This window comes from Bombina bombina, chromosome 7, assembly GCF_027579735.1.
Source record: "Bombina bombina isolate aBomBom1 chromosome 7, aBomBom1.pri, whole genome shotgun sequence".
Lineage (NCBI taxonomy): Eukaryota > Metazoa > Chordata > Amphibia > Anura > Bombinatoridae > Bombina > Bombina bombina.
Genome location: NC_069505.1, coordinates 418,411,379 through 418,424,813, shown reverse-complemented (window position 1 = coordinate 418,424,813; position 13,435 = coordinate 418,411,379).

Genomic DNA, 13,435 nt, shown 5'->3' with positions numbered 1-13,435 from the left:
CTGCTCTATACACATTGTGCACGTGATGACCTGAAGGACACGTGACCCTTATTTAAATAGGGCACATATGTCCTGCCCTCCTCCCTACATGTCCTCTCCTCTTCCCTACATGCCCTACCTTGCACATATGTCATGCCCTCCTCACTACATGCCCTACCCTGCACATATGTCCTGCCCTCTTCCCTACATGCCCTACCCTGCACATATGTCCTGCCCTCTTCCCTACATGCCCTACCCTACACATATGTCCTGCCCTCCTCACTACATGCCCTACCCTACATGCCCTAACCTGCACATATGTCCTCCTGCCCTCCTCCATACATGCCCTACCCTGCACATATGTCATGCCCTCTTCCCTACATGCTCTACCCTGCACATATGTCCTGCCCTCCTCCCTACATGCCCTACCCTGCACATATGTCATGCCCTCTTCCCTACATGCCCTACCCTGCACATATGTCCTGCCCTCCTCCCTACATGCCCTACCCTGCACTTATGTCCTGCCCTCTTCTCTACATGCCCTACCCTGCACATATGTTCTGCCCTCCTCCCTACATGCCCTACCCTGCACTTATGTCCTGCCCTCCTCCCTACATGCCATACCCTGCACATATGTCCTGCCCTCCTCCCTACATGCCCTACCCTGCACTTATGTCCTGCCCTCCTCCCTACATGCCCTACCCTGCACACATGTCCTGCCCTCCTCCCTACATGCCATACCCTGCACATATGTCCTGCCCTCCACCCTACATGCCCTAACCTGCACATAGGTCCTGCCCTCCTCCCTACATGCCCTGCCGTGCACTTATGTCCTCCCTCCTCCCTACATGCCCTACCCTGCACATATGCCCTGCCCTCCTCCCTACATGCCCTACCCTGCACACATGTCCTCCTCCCTACATTCCCTACCCTGCACATATGGCCTGTCCTCCCTACATGTCCTACCCTGTACATATGTCCTGCCCTCCTCCCTACATGCCCTGCCCTCCTCCCTACATACCCTAACCATCACATATGTCCTGCCCTCCTCCCTACATGTCCTGCCCTCTTCCCTACATGTCCTAACCTGTAAAAATGTCCTGCCCTCCTCTCTACATGCCCTACCCTCCACATATGTTCTGCCCTCCTCTCTACATGCCCTACCCTCCACATATGTCCTTCCCTCCTCCCTCCATGCCCTAACCTGCACATATGTCCTGCCCTCCTCTCTACATGCACTACCCTACACATATGTCTTGCCCTCCTCCCTACATGCCCTACCCTGCACATATGTCCTGCCCTCCTCCCTACATGCCCTACCCTCCACATATGTCTTTCCCTCCTCCTTACATGCCCTAACCTGCACATATGTCTTGCCCTCCTCTCTACATACCCTACCCTACACATTTGTCCTGCCCTTCTCCCTACATGCCCTACCCTGCACATATGTCCTCCTGCCCTCCTCCCTACATGCCCTACCCTGCACATATGTCCTGCCCTCCTCCCTACATGCCCTACCCTGCACATATGTCCTGCCCTCCTCCCTACATGCCCTGATCTTCACATATGTCCTGCCCTCCTCCTTACATGCCCTGATCTTCACATATGTCCTGCCCTCCTCCCTACATGCCCTACCCTGCACATATGTCCTGCCCTCCTCCCTACATGCCCTACCCTACACATATATCCTGCCCTCCTCCCTACATGCCCTACCCTTCACATATGTCCTGCCCTCCTCCCTACATGCCCTACCCTTCACATATGTCCTGCCCTCCTCCCTACCCTACACATATATCCTGCCCTCCTCCCTAAATGCCCTACCCTTCACATATGTCCTGCCCTCCTCCCTACATGCCCTACCCTTCACATATGTCCTGCCCTCCTCCCTACATGCCCTAACCATCACATACGTACTGCACTCCTCCTTACATGCCCTAATCTGCACATATGTCCTGCCCTCCTCCCTACATGTCCTACCCTGCACATATGTCCTGCCCTCTTCCCTACATGCCCTACCCTTCACATATGTCCTGCCCTCCTCCCTACATGCCCTAACCATCACATACGTACTGCACTCCTCCTTACATGCCCTAATCTGCACATATGTCCTGCCCTCCTCCCTACATGTCCTACCCTACACATATGTCCTGCCCTCCTCCCTACATGCCCTACCCTGCACATATGTCCTGCCCTCCTCCCTACATGCCCTACCCTGCACATATGTCCTGCCCTCCTCCCTACATACCATGCCCCCCTCCCTACATTTCCTGCCCTCCTCCCTACATGCCCTACCCTGCACATATGTCCTGCCCCCATCCCTACATACCATGCCCCCTTCCCTACATATCCTGCCCTCCTCCCTACATGCCCTACCCTGCACATATGTCCTGCCCTCCTCCCTACATACCATGTCCCCCTCCCTACATGCCCTACCCTGCACATATGTCCTGCCCCTCTCTATATGCCCTAACCTTCACATATGTCCTTCCCTTCTCCCTACATGCGCTAACCATCACATATGTCCTTCCCTTCTCCCTACATGCGCTAACCATCACATATGTCCTGCCCTCCTCCCTACATGCCCTACCCTGCACATATGTCCTGCCCTCCTCCCTACATGCCCTACCCTCCTACCCTTCACATATGTCCTGCCCTCCTCCCTACATGCCCTACCCTTCACATATGTCCTGCCCTCCTCCCTACCCTACACATATATCCTGCCCTCCTCCCTAAATGCCCTACCCTTCACATATGTCCTGCCCTCCTCCCTACATGCCCTACCCTTCACATATGTCCTGCCCTCCTCCCTACATGCCCTAACCATCACATACGTACTGCACTCCTCCTTACATGCCCTAATCTGCACATATGTCCTGCCCTCCTCCCTACATGTCCTACCCTACACATATGTCCTGCCCTCCTCCCTACATGCCCTACCCTGCACATATGTCCTGCCCTCTTCCCTACATGCCCTACCCTTCACATATGTCCTGCCCTCCTCCCTACATGCCCTAACCATCACATACGTACTGCACTCCTCCTTACATGCCCTAATCTGCACATATGTCCTGCCCTCCTCCCTACATGTCCTACCCTACACATATGTCCTGCCCTCCTCCCTACATGCCCTACCCTGCACATATGTCCTGCCCTCCTCCCTACATGCCCTACCCTGCACATATGTCCTGCCCTCCTCCCTACATACCATGCCCCCCTCCCTACATTTCCTGCCCTCCTCCCTACATGCCCTACCCTGCACATATGTCCTGCCCCCATCCCTACATACCATGCCCCCCTCCCTACATATCCTGCCCTCCTCCCTACATGCCCTACCCTGCACATATGTCCTGCCCTCCTCCCTACATACCATGTCCCCCTCCCTACATGCCCTACCCTGCACATATGTCCTGCCCCTCTCTATATGCCCTAACCTTCACATATGTCCTTCCCTTCTCCCTACATGCGCTAACCATCACATATGTCCTTCCCTTCTCCCTACATGCGCTAACCATCACATATGTCCTGCCCTCCTCCCTACATGCCCTACCCTGCACATATGTCCTGCCCTCCTCCCTACATGCCCTACCCTCCTACCCTGCACATATGTCCTGCCCTCCTCCCTACATGCCCTACCCTCCACATATGTCTTTCCCTCCTCCTTACATGCCCTAACCTGCACATATGTCTTGCCCTCCTCTCTACATACCCTACCCTACACATTTGTCCTGCCCTCCTCCCTACATGCCCTACCCTGCACATATCCTCCTGCCCTCCTCCCTACATGCCCTACCCTGCACATATGTCCTGCCCTCCTCCCTACATGCCCTACCCTGCACATATGTCCTGCCCTCCTCCCTACATGCCCTGATCTTCACATATGTCCTGCCCTCCTCCTTACATGCCCTGATCTTCACATATGTCCTGCCCTCCTCCTTACATGCCCTGATCTTCACATATGTCCTGCCCTCCTCCCTACATGCCCTACCCTGCACATATGTCCTGCCCTCCTCCCTACATGCCCTACCCTACACATATATCCTGCCCTCCTCCCTACATGCCCTACCCTTCACATATGTCCTGCCCTCCTCCCTACATGCCCTACCCTTCACATATGTCCTGCCCTCCTCCCTACCCTACACATATATCCTGCCCTCCTCCCTAAATGCCCTACCCTTCACATATGTCCTGCCCTCCTCCCTACATGCCCTACCCTTCACATATGTCCTACCCTCCTCCCTACATGCCCTAACCATCACATACGTACTGCACTCCTCCTTACATGCCATAATCTGCACATATGTCCTGCCCTCCTCCCTACATGTCCTACCCTACACATATGTCCTGCCCTCCTCCCTACATGCCCTACCCTGCACATATGTCCTGCCCTCCTCCCTACATGCCCTACCCTTCACATATGTCCTGCCCTCCTCCCTACATGCCCTAACCATCACATACGTACTGCACTCCTCCTTACATGCCCTAATCTGCACATATGTCCTGCCCTCCTCCCTACATGTCCTACCCTACACATATGTCCTGCCCTCCTCCCTACATGCCCTACCCTGCACATATGTCCTGCCCTCCTCCCTACATGCCCTACCCTGCACATATGTCCTGCCCTCCTCCCTACATACCATGCCCCCCTCCCTACATTTCCTGCCCTCCTCCCTACATGCCCTACCCTGCACATATGTCCTGCCCCCCTCCCTACATACCATGCCCCCCTCCCTACATATCCTGCCCTCCTCCCTACATGCCCTACCCTGTACATATGTCCTGCCCTCCTCCCTACATACCATGTCCCCCTCCCTACATGCCCTACCCTGCACATATGTCCTGCCCCTCTCTATATGCCCTAACCTTCACATATGTCCTTCCCTTCTCCCTACATGCGCTAACCATCACATATGTCCTTCCCTTCTCCCTACATGCGCTAACCATCACATATGTCCTGCCCTTCTCCCTACATGCCCTACCCTGCACATATCTAGAAAAATTAAGTATGGCGCTCAGCTATTACCCCTTGCTCCCTTGCTAATCAATCCTTCCCTAAGATTGATGGGAAATTATATTAAACACACAAATATATAAGTAAGGGAGCGCTAATAAGCTCAGGAGTGTGGGAAGACAATAAATATGAGAAGACTTGTAAAAAGTAACTAAAATTATATTTAATAAACAGAAAAAAAAAATACAATAAAATTGGGACGTCTCCCTTAATTGTTTCCAATGTGTCTATCTCATAAAGTTATACTTAGCATGTGGTGTAATCAAAAAGTATATTCGAAAGTAAAATAAATCTAAAGTTGCGCAACAGAATATGTTAAAATTATAAGACAAATAATAACCACCTTAACACTGATACAAGTGTTTGAAATTTAAAATGTTCATCAACGAACGATTGTACCCAAAAGTTCAGTCAATGAGTTAATATCTTGAAGGTTGAATAGCAGATAGGCAGTCCTTATAACAGGTATTTGAATATGCCACAGGTGAAAATTTAAATGTCCCTGTGTTTATATATTAGGCGTTAGAAGTTGTTCTGACTAATAAGTTAAAGGGACACTGAACCCAAATTTTTTCTTTCGTTATTCAGATAGAGCATGCAATTTTAAGCAACTTTCTAATTTACTCCTATTATCAAATTTTCTTCATTCTTTTGGTATCTTTATTTGAAATGCAAGAATGTAAGTTTAGATGCCGGCCCATTTTTGGTGAACACACTGTGTTGTTCTTGCTGATTGGTGGGTAAATTCACCTACCAATAAACAAGTGCTTTCCATGGTTCTGAATAAAAAAAATAACTTAGATGCCTTCTTTTTCAAATAAAGAAAGCAAGAGAACGAATAAAAATTGATAATAGGAGTAAATTAGAAAGTTGCTTAAAGGGACACTGTACCCAAAATATTTCTTTCGTGATTCAGATTGAGCATGAAATTTTAAGCAACTTTCTAATTTACTCCTATTATCAATTTTTCTTCGTTCTCTTGCTATCATTATTTGAAAAAGAAGGCATCTAAGTTTTTTTTTTGGTTTCAGTACTCTGGACAGCACTTTTTTATTGGTGGATGAATTTATCCACCAATCAGCAAGGACAACCCAGGTTGTTCACCAAAAATGGGCCGGCATTTAAACTTACATTCTTGCATTTCAAATAAAGATACCAAGAGAATGAAGACAATTTGATAATAGGAGTAAATTAGAAAGTTGCTTAAAATTTCATGCTCAATCTGAATCACGAAAGAAAAATTTTGGGTACAGTGTCCCTTTAAATTTGCATGCTCTATCTGAATCATGAAAGAAAAAATTTGGGTTCAGTGTCCCTTTAATGTACACTTTCATGTGTCAGTTAAAAGTAAAGAACTTGGCTTATCGGGATCTTCGGACACTTATAGTGTCAAGCTCAGGCTTACTGTGTTACTTCTCCGGTGTTTTATTCGGCTTGTATCCTCTCCTGTGAACCAAGCGTAGTTGCGGTGATATTACCTTGTACTCCACTGAGTACTGGTTCCTGAACAGCTGTGCTGCTGCACGCTCCAGGGTGTTGAAAGCGGATTAGTTACAACAAACGGCCGTTTGTGTTCCCTGTGCTTGTTAACTTCAAGGACTTGCAGGGAAAAGTGGACTTCTGTGAAACATTTTCTTCAGTGCTGTCGATTAACTTCTGGTGGTCTCTGCTCAAACGTCAACGCATTTCGCCCTAGTAGGGGCTTTATCAAGACGTGTTCCTCTGTGTGTTTAGTGGGCATTTAAATATCCCTCCTCTTCACTCTATTGGTCAGTTGTGATGTGTTGGTTTAGTCAGTTTTTTAAAGGTGGTATTGTTCTAAAGCGGATTCCTCTATTCTATTCTATTGTAGTGAGGATGGTTAAAGGGACACTGAACCCAAATTTTTTCTTTCGTGATTCAGATAGCGCATGAAATTTTAAGCTACTTTCTAATTTACTCCTATTATCAAATATTCTTCATTCTCTTGGTATCTTTATTTGAAATGCAAGAATGTAAGTTTAGATGCCGGCCCATTTTTGGTGAACAACCTGGGTTGTCCTTGCTGATTGGTGGATAATTTCATCCACCAATATAAAACTGCTTTCCAGAGGTCTGAACAAAAAAAAAAGCCTAGATGCCTTCTTTTTCAAATAAAGATAGCAGGAGAGCGAAGAAAAATTGATAATAGGTGTAAATTAGAAAGTTGCTTAAAGATGCATGCTCTATTTTTATGATGAGTTTTCAGACATAATTGGATTAAAAATGTATCAGAAGCATAGTTAGAGAATACAATTTAGAAAATAAAGACATATATAGGAAATAACTTTGGGAGATCGACAACAATAGAAGGATTTATAGGCATATGTCAAATATTACACATATATTTGTTTTTAATGATCTAGTTAGAATTTTCTTGTTGTTCATTTCTATAGCTTGTATAAGTGATAGTGTGTAATGATAACATGGACTACGTATCGAATATATTATGCATATAAATGCTTCTTTTTTAGGTATTGACTACTTATATATATTCTCCAAATCTTATGCTGGGAGCCTGTTGTGAAGTGCTGCAGGCACTGTTGAAGATTATGAATTGTCTTGAAGAAGGCCTCTAGATGGGCCGAAACGTCGACATTCTTTAATGTAAAACTGATGTTGTAAATAAAGATTACATTTTTTATAAGTCCTGTGAGTGCCCTCCATCCAGCTACTCTCTCTCTCTCTCTCTCTCTCTCTCTATATATATATATATATATATATATATAGGAAAAAAAGAGAGACTGATAGAAAAGTTAGGGCGCATATATATTTTCTACTATATCTATAGATGTCAAACAATATGTCCGAAACTTAAATGTCAAGAATTTCTATTTATTTAAATTTTTTAAGTTTTGGTTACGTAATTATCAATGTAATGACAGCAGATTTAAGTAATGTCTTACTACCGTATTTATTATTATAATCTGTATACATTAAGTGTTTAGAAATGGAGAAATATCTAATTCCGAATTTAAACCTGATGGGAAGAGGGTCTGCATGTTGTAAATAAATTCTGCTTCTTTTTTTAAAAGTTTAGACTCGCAATTTCCCCCTCTCCAATCAGGTTTAACCTTTCTACATGCCCTACCCTACACATATGTCCTGCCCTCCTCCCTACATGCCCTACCTCGCACATATGTCCTGCCCTCCTCCCTACATACCATGCCCCCCTCCCTACATGCCCTACCCTGCACATATGTTCTGCCCCTCTCTACATGCCCTAACCATCACACATGTCCTTCCTACATGCCCCACCCTACACATATGTCCTGCCCTCCTCCCTACATGCCCTACCCTACACATGTCATGTCCTCCTCCCTACATGCCCTACCCTGAACATATGTCCTGCCCTCCTCCCTACATGCCCTAACCTTCACATATGTCCTTCCCTCCTCCCTACATGCGCTAACCATCACATATGTCCTGCCCTTCTCCCTACATGCCCTACCCTGCACATATGTGCTGCCCTCCTCCCTACATGCCCTACCCTGCACATATGTCTTGCCCTCCTCTTTACGTGCCCTACCCTGCACATATGTCCTGCCCTCCTCCCTACATGCCCTGATCTTCACATATGTCCTACCCTCCTTCCTACATGCCCTACCCTGCACATATGTCCTGCCCTCCTCCCTACATGCCCTAACCATCACATATGTCCTGCCCTCCTCCCTAAACGCCCTGATCTTCACATATATCCTGCCCTCCTCCCTACATGCCCTTATCTTCACATATGTCATGCCTTCCTCCCTACATGCCCTACCCTTCACATATGCCCTCCCCTCCTCCCTACATGCCCTGATCTTCACATATATCCTGTCCTTCTCCCTACATGCCCTACCCTTCACATATGTCTTGCCCTCCTCCCTACATGCCCTAACCATCATATATTTCCTGCCCTCCTCCCTACATACCCTACCCTAACCATCACATATGTCCTGCCCTCCTCCCTACATACCCTACCCTGCACATATGTCCTGCCCTCCTCCCTACATGCCCTACCCTGCACATATGTCCTGCCCTCCTCACTACATGCCCTACTCTACACATATGTCCTGCCCTCCTCCCTACATGCCCTACCCTGCACACGTTGTGCCCTCCTCACTACATGCCCTACCCTACACATATATCCTGCCCTCCTCCCTACAGGCCCTACCCTGCACATATGTCCTGCCCTCCTCCCTACATGCCTTACCCTGCACATATGTCCTGCCCTCCTCACTACATGCCCAACCCTACACATATATCCTGCCCTCCTCCCTAAATACCCTACCCTGCTCTTTCCTGGATTCACTCCTATCTTTCTCACAGGTCCTTCTCTGTGTCATTTGCCAGAGACTCCTCCTCTCCAATGCCTCTGACTGTTGGAGTACCTCAAGGATCTGTTCTGGGTCCTCTACTCTTCTCCATTTATACTTCTTTACTAGATAAACTTATCAACAGTTTTGGCTTCAAATATCACCTCTATGCTGAAGACACCCATATCTACCTCTCCACCCCTGCTCTCTCTCCCTCTGTCTTTTCTCTTGTCAGCGACAGCTTATCTGGTATTTTTTCCTGGATGGCCTCTCACTACCTAAAGATTAACATGTCCAAGACTGAGCTTCTTCTAACCACCCCCTCAAGCTCTACTCAGACTTCTGACTTCTCTATCCCTGTTGACGGCATCACCATTTTCCCATCACCCCAAGCCCGTTGCCTCGGAGTTACACTTGACTCAAATCTATCCTTCGTCCCCCATATCCAATCGCTTTCTACATCCTGCCTCAACCATCTATGCAATATTTCCAAGATTCAACCTTTTCTGTGCGCTAACACCACAAAGCAAATAATTTACTCCCTTGTTATTTCCTGACTTGACTACTGCAATAACTTACTTACTGGCATTCCTCTTTCTCACCTCTCCCCCCTTCAATCCATCCTACATGCCTCTGCCAGGCTGATCCACATTTCCAGTTGCTCTGTATCTGCTGCACCTCTCTGCAAGTCCATTGGCTCCCCATTCACAGCAGAATTAAATTAAAAATTCTCACCCTTACATACAAAGCTCTCACCAACGCCGCTCCCCTTTACCTATCCTCTCTAATACACAAGTATACTCCAGCCCGTCCACTAAGATCCAACAATGAGCTGCTCCTTACATCTGCGACTATCACCTCTTCTCATGCTAGACTGCAGTAATTACCCTCTAGAACACACTCCGTCATGCTGTCAGGCTTTGCCCTAATCTTTCTTCCTTTAAATGCTCTCTGAAGACTTTTCTGTTCAGGGAAGCCGACCACCCAACTCAATAATACATTCATTTCACTTACCTAACATTTCCCTCATCTAACTCTGTATTAACATCTTTCCTAATCTTGCAGTCCTCACCTCCTGTTTCTCAACCTCCTACCCTTCTAGATTGTAAGTTCCCACGGGAATAGGGCCCTCAATTCCTCCTGTATGTGTTTGTAAATTTTGTCCATTCTATTACAAGTTTTATATTGTTTTATTTAAATGAATTGTATCCATTGACAGCGCTGCATAATATGTTGGCACTTCATAAATAAATACCCTGCCCTCCTCCCTACATGCCCTACCCTGCACATATGTCCTGCCCTCCTCCCTACATGCCCTAACCTGCACATATGTCCTGCCCTCCTCCCTACATACCCTGCCCTCCTCCCTACATGCCCTACCCTGCACATATGTTCTGCCCTCCTCCCTGCATACCCTGCCCTCCTCCCTAAATGCCCTACCCTGCACATATGTCCTGACCTCCTCCCTACATGCCCTACCTTGCACATATGTCCTGCCCCTCTATACATGCCCTACCCTTCACATATGTCTGTGCCCTCCTCCCTACATGCCCTACCATCTCTATTGCATATTCTATTTTCCAAAAGACAGATCTCTTTTCCAAGTAGCCTCACTAATCAGAGCTAGAACCACTTGTGATGCCCATATCATGCCCTCACACTGGGCAGATCTGTCCTGAGCCAACTCATATCCACAGCCATCATGGATGGGAATTTATTAAATTAACACATAATTTAATAGTTTGCCTGGGGCCGCAAAGTAAATTGTGATTTTCTTTTTTTAAATTTAATTGGCATAGAATGCACACACCCTAATCATGCATGCGGGTTCTAATTAGTAGGTATACTACATGCAATGTGCCTGTTAGTATAGAAGTCTTGGATTATAAATAAAAACAAAGAAAAAGCTAAAACAGGCCTTTATTAATGGAGATTTATAGCAGCTGGTGCACACCTCTTTCTTTGCTACATTCATGTTTTAGATAATAAATTAAAAGGTCATTAAAAAGGGGCATTACCCAAATAATTGTTTAATTATTTAGAGAGAGCACACAATTTTTAACTGTGCAATTTACTTCTGATTTGATTTGCTTCATTCTTGGGGACCTAGCTGAAAACATCCGGTGAGCCAATAACATGAGTCATATATGTGCAACCACCAATCAGCAGCTCCTAAGCCTACCTAGGTATCCTTTTAAATAAACAATACCAAGAAAACAAAATAAATTAGAAAGAAGTACATTGGAAGGTTGTTTAAAATTACATATTCTATCTGCATCATGAAAGAAAAAAGTTGGGTTTCATCTCCCTTTAAAGGAATGTTAAAAAGTCTGTTTTACTAATGTAATAAATAAAAAAGCACAAAGCAGTTGCTTATACTTAATATAAATTATTGCAATATGTATTATTCACCTATTTAAATTGATTTTACCTTTTATTTTTTACACTACATTTGTGCTTCCTGTCACAGCCCCACAAGGAGGAGGAACCTTTGCAGGACGTTTTATCTTAGCCTGATGTCATAACACTTATAGGTTAGTGAAAAGACAAGATAGCAGGGAGTCAGATCTGCTCATGCCCAGAACTGACAGAATAAAAAAAACCTCGGTTTTGAAAATCTTCTGCTCTTAAAACATTGGGGCCAGGGGCTACACTGAGGACTTCTAAGTCATCATTTAAAAAACAAAACAAAAAAACAAGTAAGTTATTTGCTTTTTATTTCTTTTCCAATCAAATATAGCTTTATTATGAAGTTGTGTAATACAATATAGTCACATTCAAGATTACAAGACAGAAGTAAACATTCAGATGAAAAGGAAATTACATTTTATTCCACACTTCCAATGATCAAGTTCCCTCAAGTAGGCTTGTAAAGCAGACAAAAGCATTGTACTTTTATCAAAAGTGTTCAAAATAAAGAGAACTTATAACTGAAACACAGTCTCAATGTTTGTTCTTAATAACAATATAGAAAAGCATCAATAATGTATAGATACAATTATAGTATCTAACGGTAGATAACCATAATATGAAAATGGAAAAATTGGTTTGACTGTTATTGTATGAAACACATACAGAACACATCTTTGAAGTAACAGTGCAATCAAACATCTGTTTAGATTATACTAGCAATATCCCAAAACAAGATTTGAACCCAGAACCCTGGACAGGGTTCAGACAACATGGCTCACAATTTATAATGGCAACTTTAGGTTATGATATTAGAGCACATGTTGTAAATGTTTATATTGGTCAGGGTACAAGCAACAATTTTCCTGGCTACCAATGGAGACTTAACCACTTAACTTTATCAACCACTTTAAACAACTTATTTTCCTAAAAAATAACAAAAATTTAAGACAATTCTAATCTCTGGTACACAACTTCCAAGAAATAGTGAAAATCAAAAGGATTTTCTTCTAAACTATCGATCTACAAAGATGCCAAACATTACAAATTTCAAGGGCAATGGATTGCAGTAACTAAAAAATGAATCAGTATCCATATATCACAGATAACAAACCAAATAATCCCTAGTTCTGGAGCAGTGACATATGCCTGACGCGCGTTTCATCTACTCCTTTATATAAGTCAGGCCCTCTTAATTGTTCTAATTTTTGGGAATTAACAAAAACATAGCGTAAATCAATAGGGTTCTTTTTTAATCTTTTTCCTGTCACAACAATTGTTTAAACCATTGTTTTTCAAACCTGTCCTCAGGCCTCCCCAACAGACCAGGTTTTCAGGATTACCTTGAATGAGAGCAGCTAAAATAACTAGGTTTACTAATGAGCTCGTTATTTCACCTGTGCTCTAGTTCAGATATCTTTTAAATGTGGCTTGTTAGGAAGGTCTGGGGGCAGGTTTGAAAACCAGTGCTTTACACTATAACTGATATGCTTGTATACTAATACACACACAATAGAGATACAACTACAAATCATACTGAGTTCATAAGGATTTTTAAAGGGGCAGTAAAAAGTGTGTGTGTGTAACCATTCACACAGCTTGCCTAGACTCTAATGCAGAGAAACAGGAGCTCACTCTGTATTAAAGGGACAGTAAAGCTGCTGCATGTAAACCTAAATCTACGGCTTTCTCTGTGCCTATCAAATATAGAGATCAAGAGGAT